This window comes from Adiantum capillus-veneris, chromosome 26, assembly GCF_014529385.1.
Source record: "Adiantum capillus-veneris isolate H3 chromosome 26, ASM1452938v2, whole genome shotgun sequence".
NCBI lineage: Eukaryota > Viridiplantae > Streptophyta > Polypodiopsida > Polypodiales > Pteridaceae > Adiantum > Adiantum capillus-veneris.
The window spans coordinates 105,597,046-105,615,894 of NC_140956.1; the positions used below are offsets into that span (position 1 = coordinate 105,597,046).

Below are 18,849 nucleotides of genomic sequence, written 5' to 3' on the forward strand. Positions count from 1 at the left end.
TCAGTTTTGTCACAGGTTAAGAGCTATGGAGTGCTTGCTTTCCCTCTTATGCACAGTGCGGTGCGAGGAGTGATGCCCTGCATGCTACGCACTGCCCTCTCTCTCCCCTTTGGCAGTATGTTATGCCCCTCTAGTGGGCTCTTCATTTGACCAATGTACAGTTGTGTGGGTTCATGCGCGATTGCCGAGGCAAGAGCCTCTTGCACAGGTACTGGATTAGCTGGCGGCTAATTCCCCCGCAGGTACAAGTGAATTCGGAGAGGTTTCACGCCAGAAATCTCGTCCGATTCAAAGGGCAAGTAGCCCTACAGGTGCGGGAGCTCGAGGACTTGCTACGGATGCGACCGGCACGCGAAACGGAGCCCGAAACAGTGAATTACAGCCTGCTGTGTATTTTTGCAGGTTTAGGGTTTTGGCCCTAAACGGACCCTAATACCCCCAGGAGGTTCGGGGACGTAAGGGGACCGCTGTACAGGCGATCTGGCGCATTGTCAGGGCTGAAAACAGAGAATTCAGCGTGCTGCAGATTCTCGCCAGGTTTTGCAAAGTGCCCGTATGCGTCGGGAAAGTTAGTCAATGCGTGGGAATACTGACTGTGAAGTGTCCTAGTACAGTTATGCTGCCGAAATCGGGCTGGAACAGTGGAAATTCAGCCGAGTTTGTGCGGGGCAGCTTGTAGGGAACCACAACGTTTATTCCCTCTTTTGAACAATAAAGAAATACCGAAAGGGGCGCCTAAGTTAGGGGCCAATCTGGTGTCGGTCTACTCATACAGGTGCAATCTAGCAGCCTGTATCCCTCTCCCCTTTGTTGTGTCTTGAAAGTACAGGCAAAATAGACGACTAATAATGGGTGAAAGCTAAATCAAGGTTTGAAGTAAAGTCTACCGCCCTTTTTGGATTGAACAGGCCGGTTTCAGAAGTTACTTGTTGAGCAAGTGCTCCTGCTGCCTCTTCTGCCAGGAAGTGCTAGCGCTAGGTTTGCTTATATACTGGCTTAGTGAATTTCCCATCCCCAGTTCCCAACAAAAGTCACTTAAAAATAATAAGTGAAAAATGTCAAAAATAGGGAAGATAGGTCTATGCACTATAAAAATGCTCCTGATGGAAATATGATGATCATGTTGTGTGCAACGAGAGGATATGCATCTATTCTAAGTGTCTGGGCATGCATGGTCTACGAACAGACACACAAAAGTTCTAGAACACTTCCTAATCTAACTGAACTGAACCCATGTCATGAAGTAGCTTGTCCACGTACACATAGGGTTAGATGTACACGTGACATCCCCTCCTTTTCAAAGTGAGGTACTGGTACCGAATTGTATGGCGTCGAGGAAGATCGCCAACAACATCTGGAATCCTGAAAAAGACTCTTCGCCGGCCCACTCTGATGCGTGACTCAAGTGATACTTGAACTTCATAAAGGTCTGCAATGCTTGCTTCTTTGGGCCTCACCGAAAGTGACACAAAGTCTTCTGAGGCTCCTTCGATGCTTCAACTTCATCTAGAGTCATGCGTCTACCTTCTTCAAGAATTTTCGAGGTTGAAAATTCCTGAAACCACTTGCAAAACAAAAACATGAACGTACCCATTCCATGTAAAGTGTCTGGAAAAGCTCTTGTCTTCTCTAAAGACTGTGCACGCAATGTAGATGAACAGAGAGACGGAGTGTCAAACCATTCATCAAACAAATGCAAACAATGAGATCGAATCTTGTGTTTTTGATCTAAATCAATTAATTGTGGCAAATCACAATGGACATGCCCATGCTTGATGCTCAATCTTTCTTGTGCTCTTTCTGATACTGTGTCATGCCAAGGAAGAGACATGGAATGTGACTTCCGTGACTGCAAACATTTCATCTTTTCATGAGTCATGAGTGAATCGTGTTCATTGTGCAATATGCCATGCCTGTGAAAATGGATCACACAAGGACGATGACTAAAATACAGGAAAGCATCATGAATGAAACACTCGAACAATGCGTGTTGACTAATCATTTGAACACAAAATTCTTCCTGAGAGGGTTCTTTGGACCTCGACTCAAGAGCCAAGATCGGTTCTTCCTGAGGGGGTTCTTTGGACCTAGGCTCGAGAGCCAAGATCGGTTCTTCTTGAGGTGGACCTTGACTCGAGAGCCAAGATCAGTGCTTCGTGATTGATCGTCTCTGCCAGGAGGTTAGCTTCACTAGAGAAAGTAGCAATTGACACATCATCCTTGTGAACAATCACATCATCTTCATGCAAATCATCATAATTGTGAGAAATCATATCTTGATTATGCAAATCATCATGCTTATCATTGCCATGCAAATCATGTGGGTCATGCTTGGGAGCAGAAGAGACGGAGAGAGTCTCCTTTTCCTGAATCTCTTGCATCTGTGCCTGCACTTGAGAAAAGAGTTGCAACATCTCTTTTATGTGTCGGTCGTTCATTGCTTTTCTTGCTTTGTTCTCGCGATCAAATGCTGCTTCTCTTACTTCGCGTTCACGATCCAATTCGGCTTGTCTTTCTTTGGCTTTCAAGCGTACTTGTTTGCTCTCACGCGCTATGGCTGCCATTCTTTCTTGGTACTTACGATCAATTTCTGCCATTCCTTCTGTTGTTCGTGCTTCGCGTTATAACTTCCTTGCTTTGCGTTCTAACTTTCTGTCCATCATCGTCTTGTCGAAAGCCTCCATAGGAGTTAGTGCAATCCTTGGCATAGATGGGGAAGGGGGAGGGTCCTGGTGGGGAAAACTCTTCTTCGCCACTCCCATCACCACCTCCATGCAAAGTATCCATCTGCTTCGGGTGATGACCATCCACGAAACTCTCCATCTGCTTCGGGTGATGACCATCCACTAAAGTCTTGGGTTCTTAAGTTCACGAGGAACTTGGGTTCTTGTGGGTCTTGAGGTTCTTGCGGTTCTTCTGTCGCTTGTAATCTGTATTAGAGAAGGATCTTCTCTTCACCCGAGTTCTACTCTTTTCCGCGGGCGCACCCCTTGGCGGCCTTGCGCTCACACCAAGGTTGCTTTTTCCCACCTCACGTTGATTGGCCGGCCGCTAAGTGCACGGTCCGCTCTCAATGAGTGAAAAGAGGCACAAGGGGAGGCTGGACAAGCCCTTCTTTCTAGGGTTTCCTGTCACTCTTCAAACCACGATTAGGAATCGACACGCCCAAGTGGACTTGGGTTACGTGCGACTGCAACAAGCAAAAAAAATTTCTGTGGTTCTTTCCTTGAGTGATATAGAGCGCTGCCAAAGCTCTGATACCAATGTAAGGTTCAACAGAAGTGAATGTTGAACTTTGCTCAAGATGAGTGCTCCGAATTGTGCTCAAGGTTCCTTTTACTTATGGAAGGGAGAGCCTTCCGTTCCTTTAGTGAGAGAGTGCAATGGACACAAACAAAGTGGTGAACACTGTGAATGAAGGTGCTGAGACTGAGAGATAGATAGAGAAGAGAATTTGACACCAGAATGCTGTCAAACCCTCCTCCGAAGGCCCCACTCTCTATGGCGAGAGCGGTCTACTATTGATTGCACAAATCTCTACAATGCTTTGGACTTGCCGATGATGTCGACGACGATGAGGACGACGACGAGACGGGCTGAAACCTGAAAACGCTAATGGCTGAAATCTGCAAGTCTTTATTTGCTGAATTCTGACTCTATGTCGGTGACGATGTTGTTGACGAGGATGCAACGACGATGCGTTGAAAACGCAGATGGTGAAATCTGCGTTTTCCGGGTTGAAACTGCAAACTTCGCGGGATCTGACCCTGCGGCGAGGATTTGTTGCGGGTTGGTCTTGCTGATGCAAAAATGCTAGGGCTGAAAATCGTTTGCTACGGTGGGAATCTGCTAACGTTAAGGAATCTGCTGTGCTGTTGCCAGGCTGATTTGCTGAACAAAAACCCGAGGGCTGGTCCTGATCCAAAAACGCTAGCTTCTCTGCTGTGATGCAAAAATGCTAGAGCATCTTGGGGGTCCTGTTGAGAAGTTGCCTGTTGAGCAAGTGCTCCTGCTGCCTCTTCTGCTAGAAAGTGCTAGCGCTAGATTTGCTTATATACTGGCTTAGTGAATTTGCCCAATGCAGTTGTTCTGCGAAGTGTCTATGCTGAATACTGAAAACGCTGGTCTTCTTGTTGGTTTTGTCGCGAAGATCTGCAAAAACGCTGGTTGGTCTTGCTGATGCAAAAATGCTAGGGCTGAAAATCGTTTGCTACGGTGGGAATCTGCTAACGTTAAGGAATTTGATGTGCTGTTGCCAGGCTGATTTGCTGAACAAAAACGCTAGCTTCTCTGTTGTGATGCAAAACTGCTAGAGCATCTTGGGGGTCCTGTTGAGAAGTTGCCTGTTGAGCAAGTACTCCTGCTGCCTCTTCTGCTAGAAAGTGCTAGCGCTAGATTTGCTTATATACTGGCTTAGTGAATTTGCCCAACGTAGTTCCCAACAAAAGTCACTTAAAAATAATAAGTGAAAAATGTCAAAAATGGGAAAAACAGGTCTATGCACTGTAAAAATTCTCCTGATGGGTTCTGATAGAAATTTGATGATCATGCTGTGTGCAACCAGAGGATATGCATCCATTCTAAGTGTCTGGGCATGCACGGTCTGCGAGAACAGACTCACAAAAGTGCCAGAACACTTCCTAATCTAACTGAACTGAACCCTGTCATGAAGTAGCTTGTCCATGTACACGTAGGGTTAGATGTGCACGTGACACAAAGCTTCTCCAAAAGCTTGTGTAGAATTTCAGCAATGCTTTCCCGTACAATTCAGCCTGCTTTTCTGTACAGTATGCCGCGTCAGTAACTCAGCGCCACAAATCACGGGATCTGCCGTATGGTATGCCACGTTAGCATGACAACCGATTTTCCGGGAATGACTACCAGCTGGGGAGGGTGTGTGTGTTCCTCTGCTGCCTCACCGTGTTTGTGTCCAGGGCCATGCTATGCCATGTCACCCATTTGTGACATGTGCTCCCTGTGTGTGCATACCAAAGAGTGAGTCACTATGGGTCTCACCTTCATCAAGCTCTTCTAGCGAATGTTCAACAAGAAGGAGATGCGCATCTTGATGGTTCATCTCGATGCTGCTAGAAAAACCACCATATTCTACAAGCTCAAGCTTGGCAAGATCATGAATACCATGCCAACCATAGGGTCTATTAATATTGAAACTGTGGAGTACAAGAACATCAGTTTCACAGTGGGATATTTGGGATCGGGATTCGATTCGCCCTCTTTGGAGGCACTACTTCCAGAATATCCAAGGCCTGATCTTTGTCGTGGACAGCAATGATGCGAATCATTGTGGTGGAAGCTTGCGACGATGAACTTCATTGAATGCTTAATGGGGATGAGCTGCGGGATGTCATGCTTATTGTCCTTGGAAACAAGCAGGATCTTCCCAATGCTATGAATGCAGTTGCCATCACTGACAAATTGTGTTACACCTCTTCGTTAACGCCACTGGCAGAGAGTACGGTCGCCACATAGGGTGAAAATCTTAATGAGGATTTTGTAATATTGGATCTCTTGTAACATTGCCAGCAAGGGTTAGCAGAAATTTTCCTAGTAAAATGATGAACTCTTTTGAAGATCTTCCTTTAGGAAATTCGTATGAGAGTGATTGTTGAACTATCATGAGAGTAATGTATGTATTTGGTGATAACATTGGTTGCATTTTCCTTTTGGGGACAAACTTATGCTTGAAGTATTATGCTCAACAGCTTGTTATGATGAGAGAGAGAGAGAGAGAGAGAGAGAGAGAGAGAGAGTAGTGTAAAAGTGATGCAAATGTCTTAGCACTCAATTAATCATCAAGGAGGCACCATCATTGGTGAGCGTCAAGGGCTTACTAAGGATGGGAGCAGTGTTTGAAAAAAGTGTCTCAGCTTACAGTCGTGCCACTTTGAAATTGAAAAACGCGGATTGAGAGGAAGAGGAAAATGAAAAATCCAACCTAGGTTTTGAGGAAAATAGTGTAGATTAGTAAAACTTAGCTCAAATTTTTAAGATTTCCTTTTGGACAATCCATAAAAAGCAATTATGTTTGGTTGAAAAATTGATTGTTTTCAAGCATCAAGATCATCTGCCATCATATAAAGTTGTGGAGAGGTTGTAGCAACTAGGACAAGTTGCATAAAATTCCTACAAATTTCATGTTACAGATGTGGTACCGTTCTGGTCTTTTTAGTGTCCTTGTCCGCGTGAAGGTAAGAATTTGTGGTTTGACTTTTTGATCATCTACTGCTTTATTCATCTAATACTTGAAGTGAATGTGACTTTAGAATTCACTATGACAACAAATTTATGCCTAATCAAACAACTTACACTTTGTGCATGAAGCATGGATTATGAAACGTGGCTATGGACATTAGTTAGTCGAAGACATATGGTGTGGTTAGGTGTGCTTTGCAGTAGTAGATGTTGCCCATTGTTGTTGTGTACTTTGGAGGTCTGTGGTCCAACTTCCTTTTCAAGCCATGTGTAATTTTGCTTGCTCTATGGAAGGAAGTCTCTTGCACTAGTGAACACCTTCATTCAAAATTGTTTTGCTCCACAAGAGATACTATTTTCAACCACATCCTTTTAAAACAAAGTGTTTTAGTAGCCCCAAATAACTTCCTTCTTGTCTCTAAATGGTTATTGCTATGAATAGCTGTATCTTTACAACATACAACGTTGCCTCTACTTCCCATATATCAATAATAACCATTTACATATTATTTTGAAATGTTTGAACATAGCAAAAACATTTTGTGCTCGCTTCTTGTTTGTCTACTTCGACAAACTCCCTTACCCCTTGTTTTAGTCTATGGAGCATGCCTCATGATTTTCTCACCTGTTAAATTTACTTGCACAATTATCCCTAGGTGGTAGGCCTCATGATCTCATCACTTGTTTCTATAAGAGTTTGAGTCAATGCTTAGCTGGGAATGCTCCTTCATTTGCAAAATTGAAAGGGGTTGAAACTTTCTGTTTTGACCTCTAAACAAGGTGAAACATCACGATGGCCTGCCAAGTAATGGACAAGAGGACATAAATAAAAAATCAAATGGAGGGTACGTGTTCCCTATAGCATAAAAAAAGAAAATCGGAGATTCTCTCAAGATGATTTCATGTCTCTCCCCCTTCTCTCAATTTCAACTCTCTCTCTCTCTCTCTCTCTCTCTCTCTCTCTCTCACACACACACACACACACACACACACACACACACACACACATACGAAAGTGATGTCTGCATGCTAGCCCTCGAAAGGGCACGATAAATATAGACTCCCCCCCCCCCCCCCCCCCCCCCCCCCAAAAAAAAAGAAAAAAAAAAAAGGTCACATGAGCCGTATGACTTGGAGTCTTACCATGCACTGAGCGACAAAGACAAACCCGAGCAAATGTTTGTATGCAATATAGTAAATCTCGTCGTCAACAAAATATTTATTGTTTGTTGTATATTGATCAACCAACAAACCAGGGTTATCAATGGATAGACTACTTCCTAAATTCCAAAAGATCAAAGTTTACTTTTAAACAAATTAACACAATATTTGAAAGTGTTATCTTCTCCTTAGGCTCAATCTTTCTTTATCCAATTGTAGTCTCCCCCGCTTGTGCTCCAATTTTTCTTGCTTGGGCTTCACATGTTTTAGTATGAAGTTAGATTGATAGACTAATAAGAGCTCTAGCTCTTTACTTAATGCTCAAGTTCCTATATTTCTTTTTGCAAGAGGACATTTGTATTGTTCCATTGTCAAGTACTTTGGTTCTTGATTGTTGTTTATACTTGAGAGCATGTGCATCCCTTCCTCCTCTTAGCCACATCAAATTGATAGCAATTTATTGCACCTCATTAGTTCATATATACACAAATTGTCCCTTCCACGCTGTCTTGCCCTACTCGTACTACAAGGTTGTGATCTTCACCCTTCTTACATTACACACGGCAGACAAACACCATTAATTATGAAAGACTTGTTTTGTTACAACAAAATCATGTTTTTCCATAATTGACCAACATAAGCCTTTTTTAACTAGTTTACAAAAACAACTACCAAACTTATTAGAGTTCTATGCCTAAAATTTACTAGAAAGATTGTCATAATTGGAAAAATTTATTTGGAAACAAATAAAATATTGAGAATCTTTTTACCATACAATGTGACAACCTCAAAGCTTAGGGGTGTGAGAATTTTTATGGATGCTTAAAAACATTTTCAACTCAAATGAGAGAGAGAGAGAGAGAGAGAGAGAGCACCATTAGATTGTGGTGTAAATCTCCTCGTTGAGCCATTCAAATCTTGATTGTAATTATTTTCGGGGCCTTCACTTTGAAGATTTGAAATTGGGCTTCTTTTGTGGTTATGGATTCCTTTAAATACCTCATATTTTTCCATAAACTTGGTTTCCCAATCTTAAAACAAATATCAATAAATGGTTTGTTTTGAGTAGTGAAGAACACAAGGGAGAAACTAATAAGGTAAGCATCTATGTCTAGCCATGTGTGTGTGTGTGTGTGTGTGTGTGTGTGTGAAAGAGAGAGAGAGAGAGAGAGAGAGAAGAGAGAGAAGAAGAAGAGAATTTTAACGTTGTAGGAAGCTATCCCAAGAGACCTCAAAGATCTATCCGACGAGAGTTGAACTCAAGACCTGTTATTCAAGAGGGAAATGGCATAACCAATGTACCACACTTGGGTTATGGAAAGGTTATACCATTTTCCTCCTCTTATTAACACACTCACACACCCACCCACACACACACCTGAGAAGAAGAGAATTTTAACATCGTAGGAAGCTATCCCAAGAGACCTCAAAGATCTATCCGACGAGAGTTGAACTCAAGACCTATTATTTAAGAGGGAGATGGCATAACCAATCTACCACACTTGGGTGATAGAAAGGTTATACCATTTTCCTCCTCTTTTAACACACACACACCCGAGAAGAAGAGAATTTTAACGTCGTTGGAAGCTATCCCAAGAGACCTCAAAGATCTATCCGACGAGAGTTGAACTCAAGATTTATTATTCAAGAGGGAAATGGCATAACCAATCTACCACACTTGAGAGAGAGAGAGAGAGAGAGAGAGAGAGAGATGGGAAGCGAGGAGAAGTTTTACATACTGCATAGTGCGACAATCCCAAATAACCTCAAAGATCTATCTAATGACTCTTGAACTCAAGGCTTCCTATTCAAAAGGAAAAGATTAAGAACGAGTGCTCACATGTCCCGGTTTGTAGTGTTCATCTCTTGAATTAAAAATCCCACTTGTAATTCAATTGGACCTTGACTTTTGAAGTCAAAAGTTGAAAATTTTATTTATAAATCTTGATAAATACGTATATTTTGGCCAAAAATCCGGTTATCTCACTACATTACCTTTAAAAAGCATTAGACTAATATTGAAACCCAATCTCTCTCTAGCCATCCACGCCGGCGTGGATGGCTAGAGAGAGTATTTGCAGAGAGAAAGTATTCGCACATGCATGCCAATTATTTAGTCGCATGTAGTTTGCACACTATATAAATATTGATATCTGATCTCTCTGTAGCCATCCGTGCCGGCGCGGATGGCTAGAGAGAGTATTTGCTGAGAGTATTCCCATAGTGATCCGCAAGCCAGTACCAGCTCGACTGCTGTCGAATTATATTTACAAGGGGGTGGACAAGCACAGTTACAGAGCGACCTCACCCCTAACAGCCTGAGAATTACGCGCCCTCGCACACAGAGACGGATTAAGCCTCTCCATTTTCTAATTACGGGCCGTCCCACATAGAGACGTCGACGTCTCGCGGCTCGCAGCACACAGGAATACAATCGCCATCTAGTAGATTCTGCGACGGCACGGTCGCAGGAGCAGGCCCAGGACGGTATTAATCCTTCGTATTCGCTCCTTCCTCCACCCCATTTGGCTAGTTTATATCCGCCTGGCACTCCTGGTAACGAGCCCTAGTCCATTCAAATATTCTCTGCTCAGGTAGCTCTTCAACCATATAACTAGACTTTTGCTGGTAATGGCGCTGCTCTGTATCATCGATGGCTTGCTGCTAATGTTGAAAACTTTCCTGTTAAATCAGTGTCCGGCAGTACCTTCTGAAAACTTTACTGCTTGTGATTGTCTGGCTCAGGCGCGTGATCATCAACATCTTTACGCTCCGCGTCCTGATCGATACTTACTCCCATCTATATTCATACTCCGGCAGATCCGAATCCTAATCCCCCTCGTCCGTACTTTGGTCCTGCTAGTGCAGGCCTGCAGCATCGACATCGCGCGCTAATTATTAGGCCTCAGCCCCAGCACTAGCCCCAACAAACTCGACCAGTTTCATACCCATCTACCGCTGGGAGTAATATAATATTGAGGGCCCCATCAATTGTGTATGTTCGACGGACTCCATTACCTGATCCACGGCGCCGCTGGATTGCTGATCCTCAGAACAGTGTATTGTCCCCCTTTCAACAACGTCTTGATCATCTCGAAGCAAAGACGTATAATTACTCCGCTACAACATAACAATATGGACAAGTTCGTTTATTTGGTTGGTTCGTTTGATTAATGTTCGGAGAAAATGAAGCACGTTTTCGTTTACTATTCTGCAGACATCAGAGCTTGTACAATCAAGGCATGGCCATGATGCAAAACGAGACAAATCGCGCCAGTACTGCTCTCGCAAACGAACATGCTCCAGTACATAATCACGTTAATCGGCTTCCTCATGCTCTCTCTCTCTCTCTCTCTCTCTCTCTCTCACACACACACACACACACACACACACACACACACACACACACATTCTTCTCAAAAGAGCTTATTGATCACGAATAACAAAGTAGGCTTGGCTAACCAGACGTAAAAATAAAGGGGCGAGCTCCCTGCTTTAAAGAAGGGGTTTTGGAGTTGAGCGCCTACATCAACACGGCCATGGAAGCTGGCGTGCCCTTCATAAGAAAGCTGTATACAGTCTTAAGAAGTAGCTCTATATATTGCTGGTCAAAAGCGGCAACCACCCGCCGATGATGTTAACAATCAGATTGAGAGGTGGGTGATGATACTCGGCTACAGACGTAGGGTGCAAGTTATTGTTGGATTGTCGCCATATAAGAAGGAAGCCACACGCTTTTGGCTACACTTGATGATTAAAGATTATGGAAAACTTGGTGTCTCACGACAAGATGCAAGCCATGCTCAAGGTTGTGCTATACAACGATGCCATACGCTTTCAAGAAACATTTGATGAGAGAGAACAAAAACGCTTCAAAAACTTGGCAAGCAAAAGTAGCTTTGCGTGTGAACTCTTCAACCATCTACAAGGCGGGGGTACAGACGAGGTTTGCCCACTCTGTTGAGAGTGGCACAGTTGGGTCTTGCAAGCTTTGTTTGCTTATGTGCGTAGGCTGGGGTGGAACTATGCCCGTGCAAAACTATCCCAAGATGGTTTTTGATGTCCCAAGGGCCAATAGGCGATGTAAGGATGGTTGATCAAGGCCTGGGCCACATCATTCTATAGGCAGGCAGATGCAAAGTTGGACTACCATCCATTTGAGTTGCTACAAGGCATTGATAAACCTACAACTCCCAAACAGCAGATAGATTACGAACAAAAATTGAGGGTTGAGCCGCATTAAGAAAAGCAGTAGAGAGGGCTACAATTACAGTCATACACCATGGCTCTAAGAGGTGTGTTCAATATAGGGCATCGTCCGTTGGGTGAGTAATCTGGGTCGAGGCAAGACGGATAAGTCAGCAGACTAGGAACCCCGAGCAGTCTAGGAACTCTGAGCAGTGCTCATATAAACATGGAAAATTTAGGAGAAGTTTTTTTACACAAAATTTCTTTAAAGTTTGTAGGTCTTCTCACCTTCCACTTTAAATTTTGAAGATAAATCTCAAGATTTGTTGGTGGAATTACACTAAGCATAGGTTTCTTTTTTCTATCGATATGGGTGGGTGAAAGATAGCTGGTACATGGGCAAAGTTATCCTAGGAAAATTGTTCATAACTTTATCCACCTTGCGTACTCTTCTATCAAAGTACTCCTTATAATCGCCCACCATTACCACCTCCCTTTACACCTTTGTCACCACCACCTTTGGCAACACCATCAACTTTCCTACCCCCTCTATGGAAGGCTACATCATAGATGATGGTTTGATTTAAACTTTAATATATACTATGATGTGGAGTTTCTCAAAAGAATGGACTCATCGCAATAAGATAATTATTTTCAAGTTCCCACCGTTTTCTCTAGAGGAACTTTAAAATGCATAGTATGTTATCGTACATCAACCCACAATAACTTAAGGTAGAGTGAGAGAGGAGAAGAAGAAAAAGAAGTGAAGAGAAGCTCAAGCTTCAAGACTCTCCTTATTCATGAGATTTGTATGAGTGGCAACAACCTTACTTTTTTAGCCTAAGGCTTGTGGTTGGGGGTTGGAATTGGGGAATATTTTTTCATCGCCCTTTTTATGGAAGCAATGGAACTACAACATATTACATCCATGTTATACATGCATCAATGTGTCATATGTGATGCTTAATGTATATAACCCAAATTGTTAACAACCTCTATGAGGTCCTATGTGTAAGGAAGGTAGGAATAAGAGATTTATATCCATTGGAATCATGGCACCACTATTCCCAACAAGGATCATTGGTGGTAGCAATAAGCTTCCAATATCTAGCAGCGAGTTTCAAGGAGAGTAATATCAACATGCCATTGTAATGGTTCCAACTCTTTTAGCCCCTCAAAGGAAACATTCTACCAAACCCTTGTTCAATGGATTTTGTCTGTCAAAAGTCTGTGGTCGGTTTACCATTAAAAATAGGTGCAATATTTTTTTTGTGTGTGTGCTTGAAGTCACCTAAGAAATCATTTTTGGTTTTTGTTTTGTATAGTGTGCCTTGCTTTGTCTTGCTCGTTTTAGCGATTGCTCGAAAAATCTCGCTCGAGTTTTGGGATTCCTCATGACTTGCAAGAAAAGAGGGGGGTATATCATGCTTAGGAGGCTTGAGAAAGGTAGTGGGGTGAGGAGGCATAGAAGGCAATGGCGATGGAGAGCTATGCAACACTTTTTTTTGGGGGGGGGGGGGGGGGATATATATATAGGGGCTGGAAAATTAAGGGCTTTAATTTCACACTAGTGTGAGTACGTGTACAACCCAAAAAAAACTGCTTTGGAATAATTTTGTTGAAAAATTGAGGCAAAAAATAGTTGGGTAAGTGTTCATTGTAGTTGTTATGAGCCATCTCGGGCTAGAGGAGAGGGAAAGGAGTGCTCACAATTAACAAGAACTTGGATCTTATTTATAAACTTAATCTTGATTGGAAGACTTAATGCTTGATTAGGAAACTTGATTACAAAACTTAAACGATAAGACTTGACTCACAAGACAAGGCTTCATTGCAAGAACATGGCTAGATAACAAGACAAGAAATAGAAGAGGACTTACCTCGTAGGAGCCTTACAATTGGTGTTGGCAAGACTCAGGGGCTTGCAGCCGAAGACCTCTATTTATAATCAAGCCTAAGGTCTAAGACCAAGAGTGAGATTGAAACTTCTTGCTCCACCCATCCTACTCTGAGCTTCTTTATAAAGTGCTTGAGCCCCCGTGCTTAGTTTTCAGCTCAGCTCTGCCCTTGGCCTTACAATACTGCCCCCTTGGAGCAATGTTTTTGTCCTCAAAAACAAAAGTGGATTTCTGTAAGAATTTTTAGGGGGTGAGAAAATGGAAATGTACAAATACTAAAATGAACTCCATTCACTAATCTCTTGAACTTCCATACATGTGAGCCTCCTATATAGGCTTAAGAACTTGCATCTATTGGCTAGAGAATTTGTACCTCCTTCCTATTGGACCAAATCATTGTGTCTTATCCATCCCAAATGGATGGAGGTCTTTTCCATAGGAGCCACAAGTTGGGCGTATCCCAATAAATGTCTCCTTAAGATTAACTTGGAAAGTTTTACAAATATCATGGTCTTTATGTATCTTACAACGATGTACTCTTAAGCTCTATTGATGCATCTAGGTGTAGTACATGATTCATCATGGTGGTTCTCATAACAGATTCATCACTCATGGCTCAACAGTACTCATCCTAAGCTCACAAGGTAGTCCTACAATAGTGCAAATTCATATCACTCATTCATGTGTATGTTATTGATATCGTGCAACGAATTGAGTCTCATGATATCTTTATTCTTCATCATCATCGGTTCTTCTTCGCCTTTGTTTTCATGGTCTTGTTCTTGATGTTTGTCGATTCGATTGCTCGAGAGTGTGAAGTCCACAACTAATGGTGACTTAGGAGATGGTTCATAGAAATGCATCTTGCAATGAGTGCAAATGCCTTGATAGGCATGTCATACAAAGCGGGTAGAGCGGTGGCCATACACGTGATTGTGATCACGATAAAGGTCTTACCATTCATAGATATGGTGGTGTCTAGTTCTCAGAGGCATTCAATTACAATATCATCTCCAAATAGGGGAGCATACATATACTTAGGGTGTGTTACAAGGCTTGAAAGGCTCATATGTGATTTAGTAATTAAGATAATGCTCAAAAGATAGAGCATATAAAATGGGTTGCACAAGATAAAGGTAATCGTGAGAATCTTTCAATAACAAGGAGCCTTTGTAAACTTTGAAACATTAAAACCCGTTTTATATTAAAATCTTGCAAATTCAATCTTTTTGAAAGAACCTCGATTGTAGAAAATTTGAATGAGCTTCTTCCTTGTGGACATTGATGGAGCATCACCTCCTTGATGTCGATCTCCTGGCTAGTGCTAAACTTGGCCAAATGTTGAAGTCAAGGTTGGTTGAAATACCGAATAAGTTTGGTTTTTGTGGATAGAATTGTATGGAATTGGTAGCATGATGGCATCTCTATGTTGGGCTGGCCTGAAGGTCTTGTTCAAGGCGTAGAAGAGACACCAAAGGAGAAGGATGGACTTGTTCTCTACAGCAAGCACAAATGACCGAAGTGATGATGGCGCGCAAGCAGTTTATTTGTAGTAGTTGAAGAGCAGTGATGGTAAGGCCTTGATGCGTAGGTGAGAGCTACGATTCTCTTCTTCCTCGGGACGCATGCCAACTAACCATCGTGATTGTCAGTGGAGTGTGTGCAACGGACAAGGATTTAATCATCAACATGATTTTTTTTTTGATTAAAATGTGTGATTATCATATTCACATAATTATGCTTTGCATGATCACATTTAAGCCGGTGAATGGTCACCTGAAAATCCACCAAAAGCTTGCCAGCCTTTTGAGTTTTCCCGATGGGCCCACCATAAAAAATAAAAGGCCCGTGAGCCCGTCGAGAAAAACTAAAAGCCTGATGGGCCCACTATGGTATATTATATGGGTTTCGAGCGGGCCTGCGGAAACTCATTTTCAGAGCGCCTGACGGGCCCACTATGGTATATTATATGGGTTTCGAGCGGGCCTGCGGAAACTCATTTTCACAGAGAGAGAGAGAGAGAGAGAGAGAGAGAGAGAGAGAGAGAGAGAGAGAGAGAGAGAGAGAGAGAGAGAGAGACCTTTGCGGCGGGTACGCCGAGAAGAGAGAGGGAGTGAGGGGATCATGTGGGAGCATGCTCTGCATCGCAATGCACGACAATAGCAGAGTAGTGAACCACACGACTCGTGTATTTGTGTGGTAGTGTTGCCTGTGTCATAGTGTACGAAAATATTAGAGTAGCTGGCCACACAATGGGTGTGTGTGTGTTAGTCTTTCTACGGAACGACACTTACCACGGGGTATCACCTCAGTTACGTGGGAAATATGGTGTCCTTGTGGTAAGTATTGACTTACCCTATGGGTGCTACGTCTATAATGCAGCAATACTAGTATCATTATGGTACATCAACTTCTCTTCCCGATGCAAAGAAAACATATAGGCATCGGTTGGTAATGTGGCCATATGATGCTTGTACTTAAAGGTCTTTAGATTTGAGCAGAAATCGGACAATGCAGCTAGAAAGTGTTGTTTTTTAAAAGCATGTATTTATATATACATGTGACTTTCAGGTTGTTCACCCGGCCATATGAAGACCATATAAATTGAACATGCATGTATATTCAATGTGTACTATGTACACAAAATACTTGGTCGGTAACGTGGTCATGGAGAGTATTTTGCTTACAAATGTGTATAATATCTATAGATGTTCATGTTGATTCTTTTTATCAAAGTATCTCATATCAAATCATAACGCACATATAAAAAAAGGACAATCATCATAATTTTTTGTCAACTAACTCTTCATAGAATTAGTTATATTTATAGACAAACAAAAAAAAAAGCTTTTATAATATTAACTATGATAACCATACACACAAATAAAATCCATCTTAAAAAGTCTACGATCCTCTTTCATTCATCTCTCTATGATGTTAACAAATTTTATTAAAAAATTAGTATTTTATTCACAATATAAAGTTCTGTTTCTTAAATATATTGAACTTTGGATATCAATTCATCACGAAAATAAACTTCAATTGCCAGTCTCTCTCTCTCTCTCTCTCTCTCTCTCTCTCTCTCTCTAAAGGGTACAAAACTTGTAATGAGTCACATCACTGACTTAAGCCACAAAAATTGCTCAAATAAAAGATTTTAGTAAATGAGACACTACTTTTGTATATAACATCAAAATCTCATGAAACTTCAATTTACATGAAAAGCTCAAAAATAAAAAAATTACTTCTCTAAAATTAGCAAATTCTTTGTAAAATTGAATTTCTCTAACTAACTTGGAGGAGTAAAAAATATCAATAGCCTTTGAAAATTTTGATTCTCTTTCAAAATAAAACAGCAAACAAATGTATATTTTTGCAAAGTATATGCAAAGATTTAGGGCTAAGGGAGCTTCAACTTGCACAATGCAAGAAGCTTGGATACCATGAGTCGTAGACCTCTATCAAGGGTAGACTCATTCTGCTACAGGAGCTAGCAAGAAGACAATGGCCATTGGGTAACAACAAGATTTGTGACAAGGATGTGGGTGACAATGCGACCAAGCACAAAGGGAGCCCACAAAGTCTCTTGGTGGTCCATTGGATTGAAGTCCCATCATTGGAAGGGTCGTATATTGAAGATGAAGCATGCGGCCGATGGAAGCAAGCAAGTGAAGACACAACACGTCTACAAAGCTTCTCAACTACAAATCAAGGACGTCGATCGCAAGCGCTTTCCTACTAATTGTAAGTATTTCTAATGTTGTTTCTAGCAAATGCTATGATTTTGCATGAAGTCTCTAATGATGAAACTCTGTGGTCATGGTGTTTGGATTGTGTAGTATTTTCTCCGTCAACATTTATGGAATGGGAGCCTCTGGAGGTGCTCTCTGGAAATTTTGAGGCTCATCACTTTGATTTCGGCTCATTGTTATATTCCATATGCACTGCGTCGGAGCTTGCAAAATGGTCAATCTTCTTTTTTGATGCAGAGTATGTATGTTACCATATACATGTGGTAGTGATGTGTGTGAACACACTAGGACCGTCGGGGCATTTTTTCCCTCTTTAGGAGGTTTTTTCCCCGTGCATTGTATATACGTCCATCACTTTAGGGCTATCTATCTTTCCATTTCACACTAAGTAATACACTCTCTATTGTGTGCCTTGAGCTTTCTTCGTCTTCTCCAAGATGTGTGTGTTTCTCTGCAACCCTAATTCCAACAATTGGTATCAGAGCAGGTTGCATCCTCCCGGGCTTAGTCGCCAGCTGCTCCAGTACGCGCCTGCTCACTTTCTCCGATTTCAGTGAGCTTTGGCGAGCGCAGGTCGAAAAATATTTCGGGTTAGCTCAAAGAGCTAGGTCTGCTCAGATTTTTGATTTGGGCTCATTTCGGCCTCCATTTCCACTACAAGCAGTACTGCACAAGCTATTTCGTCATTTTATGCAGAATTTCTGTCAGTGCCGTTTTCAGCATAACAGGTGCCTTCTAGTCTTCTACGGTTTGTGCTATATAGCACGTGTTGTTCCTACTCCGTTTCTCCTATTTTTGGGCAGTTTTCACATCAAGTGCAGCATTTACCATGGCTGACAACAACAACACAGATAGATGTGTTCAAGATGTTTGCTGCTGAGGACAGTTGGATGGGGACAACTACCCTATGTGGGCTTATACGATGCAACATGTTCGTGTGTCAAAGGGCATCTGGAACATTGTGCAGGGCATTGATGTACGCCGTGGTTTTGAGGATGTAGGCGATGTTGAGGATGTTGCAGGTCTTGCTGCAAGGATTGCTGCTGTTAGAGTTGTTTTGCCTATGGCAGAAGAAGCTCGTTGGGATGTAAAGGATGCGTAGGCTATGCATTGATTGCGTTGTCTGTGAAGCGCACCATTGTTCCTCACATCCGTTCAGCAAAATCTGCAAAACAGGCTTGGGATATTTTGGCTGGTCTTTATGCAAGTCTCAATGAGGCTAAAATTGCTTTGCTGTGTAAAGAGTTGGAGTCAAAGATTATGCATGAGGAAGATGATATTGACACTTTCCTTGCTAGTGTCAAGGATATCAATGAGCAACTTATTTCTACAGGTGAAGTCATTTCAGACAGTTCTCTTGTGCAGACTGTTCTTGATGCCTTACCAGATTCTTACCAGACTTTTGCTAGTACTTCGAGACTTATGACCCAAGGAAATCCAGAAGTTGTCAAGTTTGATGCATTATGCACATTGTTGTTGCAAGAGTCACTTTCCAAAAAAAACCGGTCTAGGCAGCATGCAGTTGAACAAGCTTTTATTGATTCTCAAAGAAAGGGTGGTAACAACAATGCAGACACTTCTTATAGGTCTGCTGCGAGTGGCAAAACTTCTGTTCCTAATGCTTCTGCTGGCAGCAC

At 42.1% G+C, this 18,849-nt stretch overlaps 1 pseudogene; it reads left to right on the top strand.

The window, feature by feature from the left end:
- The first annotated feature begins 5,337 nt into the window (after positions 1–5,337).
- Positions 5,338–14,976, top strand: LOC147423946 (uncharacterized; annotated as a pseudogene).
- The last annotated feature ends 3,873 nt before the right edge of the window (positions 14,977–18,849 follow it).